Source organism: Lutjanus erythropterus, chromosome 14 (assembly GCF_056507025.1).
Source record: "Lutjanus erythropterus isolate fLutEry1 chromosome 14, fLutEry1.hap2, whole genome shotgun sequence".
Classification (NCBI taxonomy): Eukaryota; Metazoa; Chordata; class Actinopteri; order Lutjaniformes; family Lutjanidae; genus Lutjanus; species Lutjanus erythropterus.
In genome coordinates, this window is record NC_139330.1 from 31320136 (window position 1) to 31341278 (window position 21143).

Genomic DNA, 21143 nt, shown 5'->3' on the forward strand with positions numbered 1-21143 from the left:
CCTCGGTGCGGTGTTAACATTCAATTATCATCCCCAGACACAGAAAAAAGGAGAAAAAATAAAAAAATAAAACAAGCAAGCGGTTGCCAGCACTGAGAGGCTAAAGGGATAAGAGGCGTGAACAATGGAGACCATTGATATTCAAATTTATAATAAAAGTGACCTATGCAGTCCACAAAAGAGGACCTGAAAAGACCTGTAGAGGAGACAGGAAGACCTTTTCAAACTGCTATAACTCCACCATCACTGAATGGCCATTCTTCATCGTATGGAGCTTTACTTTGACCAGACATTTATCACCCCGGACTGTAGTGTGTAAAATGTTGTTCCGATGGGCTAATAATAGGACTGTGTGTAGTTCAGTGGATCCGGTTCTCAAGGCCTCTTCATGTCTAGACAATACAAGATAACTAGAAACTATAATCATTCATTGTTGCTCAAGCATTTACATAACGGTGTTGTCTGTGCTACTTATTCTTCTTTCTTAGAACTTTAATGGGTTATAGCCTTCCCTTTATCAAATAAAATGATTGTTTGCTTTTATTGACATAAAGCTGCATTTAAGGGAACTCATGAGGTTGTATCCTCAATATGATTATCATTTAAATGGTTTAACTCTTGAACATGCAGTTGACTGATAACAAAAATGGACATTCCCTGAGGAAAGTTTGGTTTCTCACACTTGTCTTTTCTTCATCTTATGAGAAGTAAATGAGATTCTTTTTCTGAGCTAAATGAAGTCTCATCTGTCTCCTAAACTCCCTCTTAGGAGAAAAAAGGATCAAAACAAAAGAAAAGCAGGAGATATTTCACAGAGCTCAAAGGCACCTCAGAGGAAGACCGTGTGGAGCAACGAGACTTAAACGATCTTAAATTTGTCTCAGTGGTCAAATTTAAGACAACTGATTTTTCTTTTAAATCTCACCGTTATCTCAGGATATCAGTGCAATGAGACAAAAAAGAACATTTTAAGATCTTTAGTTGGACTAAAATTAGTCTCAGGCTGAGACGAGACAAAGGCTATTTGGCAGGAGCTGAATATTGATCTTAATTTGAGCTCATTTATATCTAAGAGACACAGGCTAGATAAACACAAGATCTTATTTTGAAGTTTTCCTTTGTGCTAGGTTGCCTTCTTTCCATTTCAAAAATGGTGAAATATGCATAACAAACATTGGGAGTTTAGGGAAATGAAGGAATCCTGACAAGTCAGGGGCTATGGGGACGAAAATTAGCACCAGACACTGCATGCTCTGTTCACCTTTGAGTTATGGGACTCCCTAATAACTTGGTATTTCACTTGGGGGGCGGTGTTGGCTCGCATTGGTTTGCCTCGTCACTTTTTAGATAAGCTAGCAAAATCGTAACCTGAAAAGCTGTTTATTAACCTAAAAGACCTCACACCAAATTGTAACCTCAATCAGAGCTGATTTCTTATTATTTTGTGGTCATTGATTTACATAGATATGCCTAAGGTTTCTACTTCCTGTACTGCTGCACTACTACGACCTGAAACCCACCTGGAACATGGGCGCTCCATCTAGCAGCGTTATTGGACATTTCAAGACATGTTTGAGCCACCAGAGCCAGAGTATGGTGACAGGATAGTGTTTTTTTTTTCTTTTGTGTCAGATTGTTGGAACTGAAGTGAGCTGAAGTGAACTGCTGGGCTGATTTGGACCAAGAGAGTCGCTTAAGGTACTTCTTAACTGACTATTAGGGAGGTGGTGGTGGGGTTTACATACTGTTAGGGACACCATGGCTCCCTCACATCACCTAGCCACATTGCTGCAATCTCACAAAAATGTGCGCAGATTATCAAATAAAGTGCCCTACTAAAATCTAAGTATAAGTGATGACATTCAAACACTAGCATGCCAATGCGAAAAAGAAGTATTACTTTACACTATTTATATCAATCTCACTAACTCAAACACTGCAACATGCACTCCTACATCCTTTAAAACCACGCCCATCCAAGTAAAATAGTAAGAATACCATTTTAGAGAGTCTGTTTGAGTTGCCTCACCTTTTCATAGAAATAACCAAGCAAGTGGTCTGAAATGAAGATTAGTGCAACACTCACACTTTTTGTGTTATTTGGCTGTGTTTCAGAAATCTTGTACAACCACAGGTATTGCTTATTATTTCAGTTTTGTGGGAGTGAATACAGCATAGATGACACGAAAAGGGATGTACACAGCATCCGTGAGTCCCTGGAGAATCTGTATAAGTATTAAGTCAACATGGCTCGAGATCCCAGAGGAACAACTCCAGCATGTTATTTACATATCGCTTTGAGGAGATTAGGGTGGTCTAGACAGTTATACCAATTACTAGTGACTTGTGCCTGAACAGCAAATACTTGAAGGAGAAATGGGTAATATATTTACTGTAAGAAATCATAAAATGCCCCTAATATGTCATCAGAGATTAAGGTAACAAGCTAAATTGTAATACCGGCTTCTCCACAAACAACGCTAACAGAACTACTGTTTCAGAGTTAAAATTAATGCTGAATTTTTGCAGAATGAGTTAGTGTCTGTTCATGAGTCATGAGAAATCAATCATTATCTTTTCAGAAGGAGTAGATGTTCATAATTGTTAAATTGAGCAATATGTTAATAGAGTCTGGTAGGCAGTACTGCAGTCACCAAACTCAAAGTCCAGAGTGTATTTTTGGGTAGCTGTTTATTACTGCTGATTGACCTACAGTGTAGGTTTCATCAGTTGTTAGCATCATAATGTAATGTTGTGTTCATCCTGCACTCCTGCAGTGTTCCTGCAGCCTGCCTGAGCTTTGAGTCTTCGCTTCAACCACAGATCGTACGTTAAAAAGGAATTCAGCCTATTTATTATACTGTTTATTGCTCCAGTTCACTAATTGAACTTCTGTACTCATTTTTGAATGCTAGAGACTTACATATTTCTCCTTTAATGATCAGATGAAAATACAGTCAGCTGATTTATGTGGCAGCCAAATCCGTAATTGCAAAATGTGTGTAAAATGGCAGAGGTCATCTTGTCTAGTTTGTTAAATTATGCATGTCCTTATTCAGCCACTGGCTTGGACAAAGCAGTGTGGTAATTTCCCAAATAATCTTCAGAAGTATAGCAATCAGGAAAAAATAAATAAGCCCTACTGGCTTCTCAATATTACACCGAACAGCCTTCTGGGCCGTAAAAGCGGGTTATTTGGTCTCATCACTGGAGCAATGAACATGATGCATCGCAGCGACATCTGTCTTGGCATGCTCTTCAAAATCTGTGAGGTCAGAACTGTCCGTCGTCGTGACAACCCACCCTCTGATGCACTTATAGTAGCTGCCCCCTCCTCTCTCCACTTTTCCCCCTCTGCATCTCTGTGTCGCTCACCTATTCAGCCCGCCTGCGTGAAGAAGAGCCGCATCGGCTGCTGAGTGAAATGATAATGAAGACAGGCTAAGAGTCCCCGTCTCCCCTATATACGCTCTCACTCTTGCACTCATTCACTCTCTCCCGCTACCCCCAGCTCCACCCCCCCCCCGGTACCTTTTCTCAGTAAATCTGTCCAAACACTCCAGCTGTAACCTTCGGACGCTCAAGAACACTGACTCAATCTGTATACATGAATCCCTCATTGTTACCAAGAAATCAAATCATTCTGCTGGCTGCTGACAGGAAAATTGCCACCTTGAATGCCACACACACACACATTCATGCACACACAGTGTATTTTCATCTCCACCCGCCTCCTCCACAATTCCTTCACTCCCTCGATTCTTCTTCTTTGTCTCTCACCAGCTATTCAGGTAATCATTTTTAATAAAGGCTTATCAAGGAACAGACAGTGCTACTGTAATGTAGCCCACTCACCCGCTTGTGTCTCGCATTAATATGTTTGAATTTTCCAAGGTCAAATGACTCAGCCAGCTGACAAACTGACAAACACACCAGCATACTGAAAGGCAACCATGACAACCTATCATTATGACTCATAATCCCAAATAAAATCACATTTATTTTCCACACAGATGAATTTTCTCAATCCAGCAGACCATCATGATTTTCCTTGGACATCTACCTATTGGCATTCACAACAAGACCTCAGAGTGTAGAGCATACACCAAAACATAGATTTAAGAGCAACAGGTGCAGGTGAAAGCAGACCTGACTGGACTTAGGTTGAGTCTAACTGAAGCCGGGATTATACTCCCAAACATTAATGGATGTTCCACAGACAAGAATGATGTGAAGCACACATTTCATCCATTACATCTTTGTTTTAAAATCAACTTTAAAGGCCCACCATTTTCATAAAAAAAATCTGTCCCAGATTTTCTGTGAACTGTTTGAAAAAAAAATGTTTGAGGAGACCCATCAACACAGGTTGTTTATTCTTCAGCCAGAACAGGAGGTGAGATTTAAACCGTCAGTCTGGGAACATTTGTCTGCTGCTGGCAATATTAGCCTGCAGAGCTAGAAAGTTTACTTTTGTTTGGTGGCACCATCAGCTGTTAAGCTGCTCCGTCTCCTTGTAGTCTGTCTTCTCTAATCTGTTCTTGGAATCTATTACTAACACTGACTTCATTCAAGCACATGTATGTGAGTGTGTGTGTGGCTGTGTCCAGCGCTGCTGCGGCTGTGACATTACTGTCTGTGTAGCTCCACACATGTCCTGACTGTTGCACGGAGCATGTGTGTGAATCTGATGGGTGCAGAATCCAGCCAATTCTGGTCTCTGGTTGGTTGACTGGTCAACTCTGTGAGATGCCAACTGGGAAATCTAATGGAGTTGACATCTACATTAAAAAATTTAATCACCAAGAGGTTGGCCTATTACAAGGTTTGATCTTTTACAGTATATCTTCCCAGAATAATGGAGGAGTATAAATCAACTGGCAGAAGCTTTTATACAACCAGACTTGTACATTCCAGATCCTATTTTCGGACAAGTTCAAAACAAAGATACAAACACCCCGTTCAGGTGCAGGTCACTTAGATGGTATATCCCTTTTTTAAACCACTGATTCAGTAAACAGACAGCCAAGGTTGTGCCATAGAGAGGCATATGATTGTCATTAGTGAGGTACTCCACACACCCTGCGTACTTCTCCAGACTGCATTAGAATGAGCCTTTACTGGGTTTGAAGAGTACTTATGTCCATTAGAAGCTGAACCATGTGAAAAACCATCCAAAGGTTTGAAGGGACTTACCATTTCCTGTTTTGTTTTGATCCAGCTCCCTTCCAGTGCTTGATCAGTCTAGTTATTTTAAACTATAGATTCTGTAGCCTTACACTAGGGACATTTTCTTGATATTGATTCTTGGTCTCTTTCTGTCCCATAAAAAAAAAAAAAAATACTATATTCCTCCCAATATGCTAACATGACCCACCTTTGTGTCAGTGTTTGCAATGGAAACTGGACTCCTTCAGAATAAATTTTTCATGAAATGTCTGTTACAAGCCAGAGGGGTTCCATCCTGAGGCAGTGTCGTGCCCCAGAGAGCACACAGAAACGGTCACAGCTGAGAACATTATCTTCCTTACAGTGACCCAGCGTGTCGCAGCCTGCACAAAACAAGAGGAGCAAATGTCACGTATGGAAGTCGCAACAAATGCTCGAGCTCCTGGATGCGCTGCTCCGCACCTTCTGACAAACCCGGAGTGGTCGCAGCTGCGGCGCTCCTCCAGGACTGAGACTGGGGGTCAGGTGCGGACGGCTCGCTGTCATGTGATCTGTGTTCATGTCGCGCTGCTCTGACAGATGATCGCTGTCTGTGCTCCTGAAGGCTGTTTGCACTGTCACCTCGCAGAGTTCAGCAGCAGCACACATACAGCACAGGTCAGCTTTAATTACACTGATGAAAACATTTAATATTATTGTTTATTAACAGAATATTTTTGTGAAATGCTGTCTTCAGTAAAACAGACAAAAGACTCATTACTACTTCTAAAAGATGCTTTTTGTTACTGTTATTAATGAGTGCAAAAGCGAGATGAATCATTTAATGGTACACTTAAAAAGAGTCTTGTGTTGGGGTTGTTTTGTTTTTTAAATAAAAGACTTAATAAGCTGCATATATTTCCTCAGGCGTGTTGTTAAGAGTCAAAGAGTTCTGATAGCAAAAGAATATTTTTTGTCTTTTGTCTGCACTTACAGACCTGTAAAAATAGACTCGTGTGTAGATCTGAGGATAGTCGTGATGTCGGAGGTTGTAAAAACAAGCTAGTGTTGAGTCCTTTGTCTGTTAAGTGTATTCTGCAAAGTAATCTATTTAACTTTCAAATCCATCGGGGAGCCACACAGATTATCATCTCATGAATATCCAGTAAATGTGTGAATTTTTAAGTAAGAAAATAAAGTAATAAGGGATCATTAACTGCAGAAACTGCATTTTGGTGGCCATATTTACCAAGATAACACTTCTTTTAAAGAATGTTTTCAGACTAATATGTGATGGCTGATGAGCTTTATGAATGTAAATTCTTAAAATCCTCATTTACAGTCATCGAACTGATGAATGCCAAAAAAATATACTTTCCTCCTCTAAGTTTTCAGCAGACGACAAGTAAAAATGTTCAGATGTAACCTTTAAGAGGATTATTTTGAGTGGGAATGTATGATTACCTTGCAAGGCAGCTGGATTCGCAAGAATCCATCTTGTCAGGCTTCCAGTTATCCATTTGTGTCCGCACCAAACGTGCACCCAACCAGTGTCCTGGGAGCCACGACTGGCTACTACGGACGTGGTTTCAGGTGTGACGACAGCAGCAAGCGTCCATTGAAGTGACTTGTCTTGCAGGTTAGCGAGAGGAGGTTAGCGTAGATAGTGTGATGAACTGGGTATTTCTTAATTGAAAGAATAACTGGTTGAAGTTAGCCTGTGTTAGACATGAGAGACAGATGGTTCATCAAATCACCTGCCGAGAGTTTCTTTTTAAAAGTGCTTGACGGTTTCTAAGGATGACTTCCCAGATGGTTCTGTGTAACAAACCATCTGGTGCATCAGGTTGGTTGCATGATGCACTCATAGAGTCAGTGTATTAGCCACAGTAGATGGTGGTTGTCACGCTCCCAGTTTGGAGAAGCAGCAGGAGTACTGGCACAGAAGCTAAGCAATATACTGCTGTGGACAGGGTCAGCAAAAAACTAAAAAAGGTCCAACTATATTGTATTTAGAATACCTTCCTCACTTAACTTGGCACATATAACAATGGTTTCCCATCAGAAAAAGCTGCCCGATGGCAAATTCTCTCTCCAAACCAACCAAACCACAGGCAAAATATGTAATTTTACCTGACTGAACACTGGACCTGCTGGTCTACTGCTGCCTTGATCTGTGAATTTGTGTGTGTGCCTTTCTGAACTATTCTTAAAATGGATAAATCTGTAATATTCAGTATTTACTGTCATAAACTGAAGTCAAACTGACCACGGTGTGTCATCAGACATCAAAGAAACATGTTAAGTTGACTTGACATGAATGCTACCAGCCAATACTAATTTTTGCACGTGCAATTGCCCCTTTAAATACATCAGTGTATTTACACTTGCAAATTGTGTGCCATTTATGTGTGTTTAGGTGGCTAAGTGAGACTAACTGGACATTAAATGTCATCATGTTGAATACTGGTCACTTAGTAGGAGTGGGATGTTGAGCCACATGACTGTGGTGTAGTTTGTTTATAGCCTAACGTTAGCTTTTTACCTCTGGCAATTGCATTTATGCCCCAAAACTCCTAAAAGTGGTGTTTATTTGTAGTATAAACTTTTGTTTTATTTTCCGCACCAATCCAAAAGTCAAACCATTGGGTTTTAGCTGAGGGAACCAGAGCAATGCTAACTTCTGGGTATTTTCTCAACAAAAATACATCATCCCTGCCGCACTCTAGAGCGTGCATTTAGACTGATATTGATTTTTGTAGGTGGCTAAAATAAATTTTGCTGCTGACCCCGTTCACAGCAGTATATTGCTCAGTTTCCTATATCAAGACTCCTGCCTCACTTCAAATAATCCAGACTATCCCTTTAACTGGCTAGCAGAACTCCAGCGTGCTCACAGATGGCGGGTATGATCGTCATTATGGAAGAGACTCTGTAAAATAAAGATTGGAAGGCTGGTTGGGCAGTTGTGAAGTGACTTGCAGCGTTCAGGCCGTACATCTGTCTAACGGTTGGAACAGCGACTCTGTATAAACGTCTGGAGGTGCCTGACAGCTGATTTAGAGGCTGGGCCGTAGTAAATGAAGCGCAGCACTAATGATCCTTCCCGCCGCAGCTTTAATGGACATACCCGCAGAGCACTGGGCACAGAGCGCGAGCTTGCCAAGAGGCTGGGGGTAGGACGTAGGAGGGGGGTGATGAGAGGCAGGGACAGTGGGGATAGAAGAGAAAAAAAAGAGAAAAAATAGGGCAAAAGGTGATTGAGAGGAGGAGATCTAGAGAACAGAGAAGTTTGGTGAGTCCTGTGGCGTCTGGCCGTCATCCTTTCTGCAGAAGATGCCAACACGCGGAGCAAAGTCCATCTCTTTTGAAAAACAGCAGAATAATGTCAAAGATCGGTTTTACTTGCCTCAGCACTTATCTAGTTACCTGACTCTCATTTGCTCTCCCTCTCCATCATCTCCCTCCTCCTCCTCCTCCTCCTCCTCTCTTTCTCCCTGATCACCAGTGACCTCTAGGAAAACATTTTCAGCACCCAGGGGGATTTTCTTTTGACAGAAACCATTAATCCTCACTCAGAATTTAATTCGAGTCAACTCTGTGAGTCTTACCTTCAGCAGTAGGTGGCTTTCCCAAATGGTTTTAATTAATGATTACTAATTAAGGTCTGATTACTCCTGATTGCATGAGGTGGTCTGGATTTTTCTTGCAAACACTGAAGGCTTTTCTATTAGCAGTTTAGGATGGAAATTGCCAGTGGTGTGGACTGGAGTCACATGACCTGGACAGATTTGATGACTTTAGACAAAATCAAAAAACGAATTGCAACTCGAACTGGACTTTAACACTGATCAGTGGTGGATTCAAGCTGTCTGAGGGGCAGGGCTGAAAAAAACAAAAAGGGCACCACCTGTACATGCTAAATTCTTATGCATCTGAGGTCAAAAAGTTCCAATTCCTGGTTTAGATTAATTGTCCGACATTAGTACAACTCTGTCATAAAACATACAAGGAACTATTTAACTATTTAAAGGCTTGTAGAGGCTGAAGCATTTTCTAGTATGTAGGGCTAGAAAATGACTCATGTTTTGTTCTATTAGAAGAGCACTTTGCCACATTTTGTCCACTAGAGGGGCACCTAGAAGACATTTTGCCACTTTTTGTCTACTAGAAGGGCACCTAGAGGGCACTTAACTACATTTTGTCCACTGAAAAGGCACTTTAGAGGGCACTTTATCACATTTTATCTACCATAGGGGCATCCAAGTGGGTTTTGGATTATTCCAAACATGGGGGTGCCCCCTTTAACCCCTTTACCTTTGAGTTGAGTTGGAAAAAATATAGCAAATATAATGTTGTTTGAGTACAAAAACCAAATTATGGTCAACAAAAAAACAATGGGTCAAAAATTACACATGGAGATGCAATAACGTGCAATTTTGTTCAAACTTTAAAACTGCACACAGACCAGTAAGTTGAGGCTCTGCTGTTATATCGGCTTTACATTTGGTGAGCTTTGGTGACTTTTGTCTCAGGACTTAAGTGTAAAGACTTTACACTTAGTTATGACTTGCAAAACATTGACTTATGCCTTCCCCTGGAAATTGCTACCCGAAAATGTTATAAACGGGGTAAAATCAAATCTGCAAGATTCTAAAAGCAAAATCATTTTTTGTTGAACTGAATAGGGACAACTGAAAAGAAGGACCTTGAAAATACCAGTTTGAAAAAAAACACTCCTCTGCAAGGTCTCCTGACTAGATATTTTCTGAGGCTTTCATCTCATGAATGGACATTAGGCTAACGATATTTTGTCAAACTTTTTACTGTCTCAAAATTGTTATTGTTCTCAAATATTTTATTTATTGTATTTTTTGTCTTTGATCTAGTTTTCTTCTACACCTCTTCTTTTTAATCCTGTTTTGCAGTCAGGGAGGGCAAAAAAACAAGAAATGTTCTCTTGGAAAGTAATAATTTTCCTGAACACGTTGTGACAGGTCTAAGCTGCAGGCTAGCTGGCTACAGCTCCATTTCCATCCTTGTTAACATGTGTGTAGAAGTTGCTAATGATGCCCAGTGTTTGTTTGTCTGTAGCTTTGTTTTGTAGCCCAAAGTAGAACGTTCAAAGGATTCCGTGGACGTTCCGCATCCGCTTTAATGCCTCTGAGGCCCGCTGGACTGTTTGGGTGGCTCGTGCTAATTACAATTCAAATGCTGTCTCCTGGCCTGTCTGCTTCAGTTGCACTCAGCTGTGTTCATGTATGAGTTGTTTGCGTTTGTGCGTGCCATCATGCCCTCAGAGAACCCTGACCCACCTCCGTCGCTTCCATCATTCATATTCGTAGGCATGCAAGTCGGTGACTTTCCTGACGGGACTTTGTGAATTTACGAGATATGAGACAGGGATCACCATCGCCACGCTCTTCCTGCAATGACTTCACTTTCAATAAAGTCCCCCTAAATGTAATTTATTCCAACAATGTCAAGCTCAAAGTTATTAAAATCAACATAAAAGGCTAACAGGAACCACATATTTCATTCCTCTAGTTTGAAAAATACAACAGAGAGGAATGACTGTTGTATCCTCTGTTTCACAGAGATTCAAGTTAGATGCTATAAAGATGGTTCTTAGTTTCACTTTTTAACCCCAACATCTAAGACAACAACACTCAATGCCGGTGAATAAAACAGTCAAGAACGTGACTGGTATCTATCTGCTGAGTGTTAGTGATATGAGGTTAGTTCAGGTGCCTGCACAGAGCCCAAAGGCACTACAAACCCCAATTTAAAAAAAAAAAGGTTGAGATGTTGTATATATATATATATATATATATATATACATAAAATGCACCACACATTTTCAATGGGAGACAGGTCTGGACTGCAGGCAGGTCAGTCTAGTACCTGAACTCTTTTATTACAAAGCCATGCTGTTGGAACACCTGCAGAGTGTGTTTTGGCATTGTCTTGCTGAAATGAGCAGGGACGTCTGTGGAAAAAGTTGTCAGGATGGCAGCATATGTTGCTACAAAACCTGTATGTACCTTTCACCATCGATGGTGCCTTCACTGATGTGGCAGTTAGTGCATCAGTCCATCTCAGATGAGCTCAGGCCCAGAAAACTCTCTCTCTTTGCATGCTAGAGTCTTAACTTGCATTTGTAGATGCAGCAACAAACTGTCTTCATTAACAACGGTTTTCCAAAATGTCCTTGAGCCCATGTAGTATCCTTTATACAATTATGTGGGTTTTATTGCAGTACTGCCTGAGGGGTCAAAAGTCACAGGCATACAATGTTGGTTTTCGGCCCTGCCCCTTACATGCAGAGATTTCTCTGGATTCTCTGAATCTCACAATGATGCTATGGATTGTAGATGGTGAAATCCCTACATTCCTTGCAGTCGTGTGTTGAGAAATGTTCTTAAACTGTAGTAACCCTTGCCACATCCTTGGTTGTGAGTGACCGAGCTTTTTGCGGATGCCTCTTTAATACCCAGTCATGATACTATCACCTATTACCAGTAAACCTGTGGAATCCTCCAAACAGGCGTTTTTTGAACATTCTACAAATTTCACAGTCTTTTGTTGCCCTGGTCACAACTTTTTTTTTTTGGAAACTGGCATCAAAATTAGAATGAGTGTATATTTAGAAAAAAAAAACAATAAAGTTTATCACTAAATATCTTGTCTTTGTACCTTATTTGAGTGAATACAAGTAGAAAATGATTTGCAAATCAGTGCATTCTGTTTTTATTTACGTTTTCACAGCATCCAAATGTTTTTGGAATTGAGGTTTGTACAAGACAATACCCACCACAGCCACAGCCTGTTCACCCTGCTGCTCACCACCAGACAACAGAGCAGCTTTTTCCCTGAGGATGTAAGACTATTTGATTCATCCTCAGCACTCCATCATGCAAAAGTGTTTTATTTTTATTTCTATTACTTATTATTTCTCCCCCCTCTGAATCTACTGTATATAATGTGTTGTGTATAATGTTTGTACAATTGAATCTTCTTATGCAACTCTGAGTTATAAAGTAATAGATATATCTACTTTACCAAATAATAAATAGACTGCCTCAAATTTTGGTGCAGATGTCCGTGATCCGAGCTTGGCTGCATCATGTTATGGCTGCACCATGACCCACTCTAGACAGTGCTTTTGATTCGACCAGAGGTGCCTCTGCACATCCCAGAAGTGGCTCTGCCTGACGGAATCCATTTTTTTCCGATGCAGCATCAAGCTGCACGGAGCAGATTGAGCCAGGGAAGAAGTCAGACACAGGAGCAGCGTTTTCAAAATAAAATGCTCTTGATGGTTGAACTACATAGCCTACTTACCCATGGTGGAAGCACAAAATCAAGAAAAAAAAAAGTCAAATCATAATCATAATCAGGGAGGAAAAATGCTCCACTCCTGAAATGCTGCTGGTGGAGTTGGGGCGGAGTTGTGTGGAGGACGGATCAAAATCGCATCGCATATCCAACATCCCCAGTGGAACCGAGGAGTAATAATATTAGTGATGTCCTGACTGCTTCTCTAGCGCTACCACGTGGTTTCTCTCAGCATTAATTCTAATAACTTTGGTGATCTCTGACCTTTCCTCGAGCTCCATCATCAGGTCAAGGCTTTGGCTTATGACCAAAAAAACCTGCAAAAAAAATGACACTCCCGTCAGCCTCAGTTGTACTTTGTGTTTAATGCTAATTAGCACAATCATCAGCATGCTGATGTTAGCATTTTGTTCAAAGCACCGCTTTGTCTAAGCAGCTTCACTGAGAGAGTCGTAGACCAAACAGGAGGTGTGACACGTCCGTCCGCCACCCCACCTCACTGAAAAGAACACACACACTTTTAACAACAGCACTGAATGCTGGCACTGGATATTAATCCTGCGCTGCAGACTGGTCCAACATGAACTAAATTCATAATGAGACTATGCTGATAGAAACTTAATCTTGTAGTGCCACACAGCAGATTGAGAACAGCCGATCAAGTCATGCCATCTACCCAGGTAAAAGTAAAAAAACTAACTTTCTAGAGTCACTGGAGTTTGTTTTAGGTAGAGCACCATTGTCAGCAGCCTTACATGTGGATAGCCATTGTACATTTGTACAAATGTATACAGTTGCAACAATTAATCAATTAGGAATCAATTATTCAATTGATCGCCAACTATTTTGATAATTGATTAATTAGCTTGAGTAAAAAAAAAAAAAAAAAAGCTAAATTCTTTGACTCCAGCTTCTTAAATTGAAATGTTTTCTGGTTTCTTTACTCCTCTGTGTCAGTAAACTGAATATCTTTGAAAATAATTTTAGTAGCAGCCCTGAGGATGTAAAGGCCAGTGCATTCCTGTCAGCCCCGAGCTTGCATAAATGTGGAGGGTTGCCTCAAGGAAGAGCATCTGGCTTTAAAATAAATAAATAATTAAATAAATAAATAAATAAATAAATGTGAAAAAAAAGCATTTGCCATAATCAAATATACAGATCCATGTTCGATCTGCCAGTGAGCAAATGATCCACTGTGGCGACCCCTAGCAGCCATGTACATATCACACCAAACAATTCATTCTAATTGACCCTCATCTTACCAACATATTTAAGAATACACTAATGTGAAAAACAAACATCACGTGAAGAAAGAAAACAGGTTATTATTTTAGCAAAGTTGCAATTAAAGGACCAGTTTGTAAAATTTAGTGGCATCTAGCAGTGAGCTTTCAGATTCCAAACCTCAGCCTCCTCCTCCAAGCATGTAGGAATAACTACAGTGAAAAAAACCCAAAACAAAACATGAAAGGTCATTTCTAGAGCCAGTGTTTGGTTTGTCCATTCTGAGCTACTGTAGAAATATGGCGGTGCAACATGGAGGACTCTATGGAAGACGCTGCGCCTTCTGAAGATATAAAGGGCTCATGCAAAGATTACGAAAACACAACTAATCTTATTTTCTGGTGATATTACACTGATGAAAATATATGTAGAAATATTATAAGATGTTGGACCGATCTGATGCAAAGTCAGTATCAAGGAGCCGAGGAGCGAGGAGAGAGGAGGCTTCTGAAGGAGCACAGAGTGAGGATACACCGGTGTGTCCTACGCGGAAGTCTTTTATCAAGAGGCATGACCGTTTCAGCGATTGTCACCCTGCATCACCAGGAATCAGAAGAACAGAAGTTTCTGCAGCACTTCAATGATTCTGATGTGAATATTTATGTCCTTTGGTGTCACCAGGAACTCATGAAGAAATAACTGCATTATTAGTATTATTAGACTGCAAATCACCACATGTTCTGAAAAAAGACACAAACAGGTAGAAACCAGCTGAAAAGGCATCTGGTACAGTGATGAATCAGATTGTTACTGTGGGATCAGTGTCACATTTTATCAGAGTAATCAGGGGTAATACAGGAAAATGGCATGTTTACTTTATAGTGTCGTCTACAGATAATAAAATGAAATGGTTACATGTGAGGCGCAATATAATGCGCTGTCATGTGTTGGCATCTAACACTTTATAATACAGTCATTTCATTGCCGAGAGTTGTGGCATCACAAAACAGCTGTTTGTCTTTTTTTTTAATGTCACAATACAATTGACACACATTCTTACACAGTTGTGTGTGTATTATTGTGCAGATAACAAAAATACAAGTAAATAAATAGCATTAGTACACAAATAACACTGATCTGTAGCCTATATAAATTTGAACATTTAAAAGGAATATTAAATGATTAAAATCAATATCAGTAAGAATGCTAGTAATAATCAGCATTTTAAACAGTTTTACAGACCTACCTACAAGTGTTTCTGTAGACGTTCGTACCAGCCAGTTTGACAGTAACTGTAACTGTCAGTAAGACAGACTGACAGACTGCGTCTCCTCCGTCCTCACGTCTCTTCCTTCACCACTCTCTATCATGTCCTCGCTGGGCGGAGCTAAGACAGGAGGAGAGGAAGCGAGCGGAGGAGACAAGGAGGCGAATTTACTGAAATAAAAGCGCCCAAAAGTGTGCTACATGTGTGTTTCCTTCAAAATGACTGCCGGAGTGCAGTGCTACATACAAACATGTATCTGTAAGATACAAAAAAAAAAAAGTGTATCTCTGGAGTCTGAGACACACATTTTTTTTTTCCTTATACTTTTTACCCAAAACCACTTATTTCTTCTTCCCACAGACAAATGTAATTACCAAACTCTTTTACATTTTTATACATTTTCCATCTTCCGTAGTGTGAAATAATTAAAGGAACGGGAACAAGGCCTTATTTAAAGTAGCAATATTCACTTTTGCATTCAGATTAATGAGGAAACAGAATCTAAAGCTGTGGTGTTATTTAAATATCCATTTGCCTTGCTGAGGCACATTAAAGTCTTTGACACCACATGGGAAATAGGAGGTAGCAAACCTTTTCAGAGTGCTTGCTCATGTGTGAACACATGCGTGTGTGTGATGTTTTTCTGTGTCAGTGTGGTTGTAGTGCACTGACAACCTTAGCATCCATAAATTATGCATTCAGCCAACCTGACTAATTAATGTTCTGCAACATGCTCCCCTCCTGGCTTCTCCTAGAACCGCTGTATGTTCACACAGCACTGATTCTGCTCAAGAGTTTGGGTTTTATCTATGAAGGTCTTTTTTTTTTTTTTTTTTTTTTTTACAAAAAAAGCAAAGGTAAATAAACAGTCGACATGTCACCGTGATAGGTGCTGGCAGCTCAGCAGGCAGGCAGATGGAAATGGGTAAAAATAAGAATTATTTCTGTAGAAAGCCTCTCAGAGCACATCATTGGCCTTGTTATATTCAGTTAAGAAGAGAATCTGTCTCATGCATTCTCCTCCTCAAAATTGGTGTTCTGCACTTGCTGAATATATTTTTCATTTGTGTTTGTTTTCAACTAATACTTTGTCTCCTCATTCACCCAGACTCTGGTCCAAGTGTGGAGACTGACAGGGGAAGAAGACCTGACATGAGTACCGACGCTTTGTCACACATCTCGGTGTCTCATACTGACTCACAAGGTGATGAGCAAGAAAGTCTGGAAATGGAGGGGGTTGAGTGGATGGATGTTCTTATTTCAGTGCACAACATGATCTTTAAACCTAACCAAAGTGACCATTTGATGACACTAACTGTGTGTTGAAAAGGCTTTCTGGCAGCATCTCATGCAGACTCTGAAAGAGGGCTGCCTTATGCATCAGTGTAAGACCATCAGGTGTGACAAACATGTTGGTATTTGATGACCTGGTTTGAGAATGGGATGAGCACACTTTTATCACGAGGCTGTTGTCAGTTTTCAAAACTTAGAGTCAAGTCAGACAGCTATAAATTTGATTACTTTAGACACAACTTCACAAAATCAATCAAGACTTACAAGTCACTGGTGTTTAAGTCCAATATAGGTTGCAAGTTCACTTGGACTCGATCATAGACGTTTTTTAAATGACTTAAACACTTGATAACTTACACCAAACCCAAAGATTTAAAAGTATGTTTGTAGCCGTCTCGCTACCTCTGTGAGTTCTACTGCACAGACCCACAGATCCAGCTCACAGTCAGTAAACTTAAACATGAATCAGCAATCCTGCAACATGTGCCTCTGGCTGCCCAGCTCATGTAGCACATGTCATTAGGTCTGCTCAGTTCAGCAAACTAAATGTGGTCCCAGACAGAGCTCCTCCTTGTCTCATGAGCAGTAGTCATCTGAGGGTCAGCACACCAGTGCATAAAAAGGTGAGAGTGTGATTAGAAAATCAGCACCAGCTGTAACAATTATCTCACCTGACACTACTCATCTAAGCCACACCCCCCCACACCTCTCTCTCAGACCTTTTCCACACACAGAGCTGGTCTGGCTCGACTCGGTTTGACTCGGCCCATCAGCCTAGCACGGCTTGGGCTTGCATTTCCATTACAGCAGGGCTGCCCACTTGAAAATCTGTCTTTTGCCTGAAGACGAGCACAAGGAAGCTCAAGACGAGCAGCTGTATATCGGTGGATAAACCGTTCATATATGTCTCTGGGATAAACACACTGTTTCCTTACGCCCGTCTCGGCCCGCTGAAAGTGATAATGGAAATGCAATTCAGCGCGGTACAAATGTGCTGGTGGAAAAGGCCCAAATCTCTCCTGCAGCTGACTGCTAACCACCCTCCTCCAATATTATTTAAAAATTGTCACAAATTCCCATTCCCATGTCACATTTCTATTAATTTTTTGAATCAGCTAATGTTAACACTATTGATTCTCAGCAATTCCACACTTACTGCTCCAGTCCGACAACATTCATACTAGTTGGTAGGAGAAAACCATCAACTACTGAATACTACTGAATTACTGTATTGAGTTAGAAAAAATGATACCAAAAATAATTTTGTTCACATACAAAGACTACAACAATAAACAAAATAGAAAATTATAGATGGAGATGAACATCTTGCAACTCCATTTGACATTTGAAGTTGCAAAGAACGGTAAGTCAAGACTAATATTAACCCACCTAATGAGCTAATGCTTAGCTAATGCTAAGTTAACAGCTAAGTAACTCTGTAAATCAATGAGGCTGGGAACATTGTGACTAATTTAGGACTAATTTAGATCAGTACAGTAATATGCAACTTCTCACATAGAAATTAGATATGTAGTGTAAAAATGCTTTCCCCTTTGGGTTATGGTGGCAAACACAAATGCTGGATGAATTATGTTATGTTATTTGTTTCTGAGTGAATAATGCACTTAATTTGCAACAAGTCAAGTCAACTTTATGTATATAGCACATTTCATATGACGATGTGCTTCAAGAGACATTGTACGTGACAAACATAAAATAGCATATAAGATATTAAAGTACTACATACATAAAAATGAGTAGGACATGATAAACCTTACAAGATAAGAAGGTATTATTAAGATCATTATTCTTGAAAAAATGGGAGATAATAATATAATAATACTGATTCCTAGAACAAATCAACATACACTTAAAACGTCACTAAAATCTTGTAAAAAAGATAAGTTTCTAATTTACTTTTAAAAGAGAACACTGTCATAGCAGACAGTAGTTCATGTGAGCCATAAGCTGATTTAGAGTTGATTTTCAGTGCAGTGAGGAGACCTTTATTTGATGATCTAAATGAACTCTCTGGTGTGAACTCAGTGAGCACATCAGCAACATAAGGAGCTAGACCATTAAAACATTTCAAAACAATAAGTAGTATTTTAAAATCTTTGTTTTATTGGGAGCCAGTGAAGAGAAGATTTAGTTTTTCTTAATACTCTGGCTGCCGCATCCTGAATAAGCTGGAGTTTATTTAATGTCTACTTTCTCAGTCCAGGAAAAAAAAGTGAATTACAGTAATCCAGCCTGTGGGAAATAAAAGCATAAACCAGCTTTTCAGAGTCGGACTGAGACAGGAAGCATCTAACTTTTGATATATTTCTCAGATGATAAAAAGCAGTCTTAGAAATATACCCAAGTTTTTGACATGCTCACACGGCTTTACAGACAGTGGAGTTAGCAAAGAACGAATTTCATACCTCAAAGCCTTTGGTCGTACCAACAGACACTGCAGCTGGAAGAAGGTGGTCAGGATTAGCATCACCATCTCACATGTGGTTAGATTTAGACAACAAAATAACTTTGCTTGACTTTATTCTGTTTTTAAAATGATGATCTTTCCCTGACCTGAACTACGTGCTGTGAGTGACTAAGCAAGACTGTAAAAAAGTTTAATTATGCTCTAGTTACTAATCACTATGAGCCAATATTACATTGCAAGATTAGTTATTTCGATGGAAAGCAAATGAAATATGTTGCCAGTTAACGTTTCACTGCTATGTTCGGTTCAGCTACATTAAGATTTGCTCTGTTAATAAAAACATATTTGCTGTTGCAAATGAGTTGTAACTTATACATATTTTCACCTTCATGAGGTGAAAAGTGATATCTGAAAGGGGTTATGTGAGTCGCTGTTGGAGCGAGAAAAAAAGGAAATTGATACTATAAAGACAACATACACAGATGTTGGTAGGTGGCAGATACGTTGGAAGCTCTATGCTGTTTTCATGATTCGACCAGCAGCAGCTTGGGCGGGTAATTGTCAGGTAGTTGTTGAGAAGCAGAGGCTTTGGTCACCGATAACAGTGTTTAAGTCAGACTTTTCTTGACCTTTTGCAAGCCTGTCCTTTTCAACCTTAACACCATTGTCATTTTGGAGATGGATATTGAGTTGCAGACTGTGGACTCGTGCAGAGATGCAGACTTAGATCTCCTCTAACCCATAGCCTCGTAGCTTAGATCAATAGCGTTCACACTGAACTACAGCGAGAATGAAGAAAGACAGACTGGGTGGCCCCCAGAAATGTATATAATTACAGATTTTTGTACTTTTGTTCACTGCCCACATCACTACACACATGCAAGGAAACTCAGCACAGCAGGTGATGGAGAATGATGATAATCACTCCCCCTCCAAGAGTCCTGACCTCGACCCCATCCAACGTCTTTGTCAGGGATGAACTGGAACGCCGACTGCGCGCCAGACCTTAGAGACCAGGAGGGTCTGCAACCTGCAGCTCCGGGGCCTCATGTGACTCTTTGCCCCTCTCAAGTAGCTCCCTATGACTTTGACAAAAAAGTTATATGAAAATGAAGACAGCTGCAACGATTAGTTGATTGATTTGTTAATCAAAAGAAAATGAGTTGCCAACTATTTTGACGATTGTTTGAGTCATTGTTTGAGAAAAAAAAAAGAAAAAATTGCAGGTTCCAGCTTTTTAAATGTGAGGGTTTGCTGCTTTGACTGTTTGTTGGATAAAAGAAGACATTTGAAGATGTTTTTTCTTTCTTTTTTTTACCATTACAAAAACAATATGACAAGACATACCAAGATGAAAACATCATAAGACGTAAACAACTGAAAGTCGTAACCATCCAAAACCACGTAGCAAGACATAACAAAATGCTTTTGCCTTTATTCGATAGTGACAGTTGAAGATATGACAGGAAAGGGAGTAAAGAGAGAGGGGATGACACACAGTACGGGCCACAGGTGGGAGTCAAATCAGCAGAGGACTGATTTCCACAGTCCATCCAGTGCACGCTCTACCAACTAAGCTATAGTGGCGCCCCTAAGAAGAACTTGGCTTCCCTGAAAAGGACATGAGCTCCCCTGAAAGGTCTGAAACATTGTTCATTCAGTGTTACACATAATATTTCTTTTCTTTTTTCTTTTTTTATTTAAACAACACACAAAGTCCTTTTATTTGTAGTTAAAAAACATAACTTTGCAAATGTTCACCTTTATTGTTCTACTACATGATGTGTGATTCTTGAAGGAATGTGAATAGGAGATAGAAAAGCGTTGCCTCCGTCCTTCAGCTGATTTTGTGATTTTATTTTTTTATTCTTCACTCTGATTATTCTTTGATTTTGAACAGTAGCCTCATGTTGTTTTCATGTAGCATCCATGTATGCTTGTGCATGTTGCATGTTTTAGTAGCAGCGTGCATCAGAAAACAGGGCTCCCCTGAAAGCCACTGTGTAACTCAGACCCTGGAGGAAAAGCAGCTGACCAGCATCAGAGTCCAAACTCACTTATGATCATGGTGCTAAATGGGAGCAAATCCCTCATTTGGAAACCCTTCCTGGAAGAGGGATGTCTGTGAATGTATAACGTTCAGGTGTCCGCACGTTTGCCGTATAAGCTGTGTTTTCTGAATTCCATCATATATTCAGGGAGTTGAAAAGTTTTTCAAAATATTAAATTTTTTATGCATTTTTGCTCAGAGGTGCATCTGAAATGGAAAACGTAGTGCATCGTGCCTGCAGGAACAAGAAATGGAAAAAATATTAAAAAAACCAAGGCAGTGGCATTGACATGTAAGACCGTTATGGCCTTCCTAACATTCCACTGAGTTATCTTTTTTGCTCTCTTTCAGTCGATCTGCATTGTCAGACCGTTCCGGTTTTCTGTCTGTTGTCA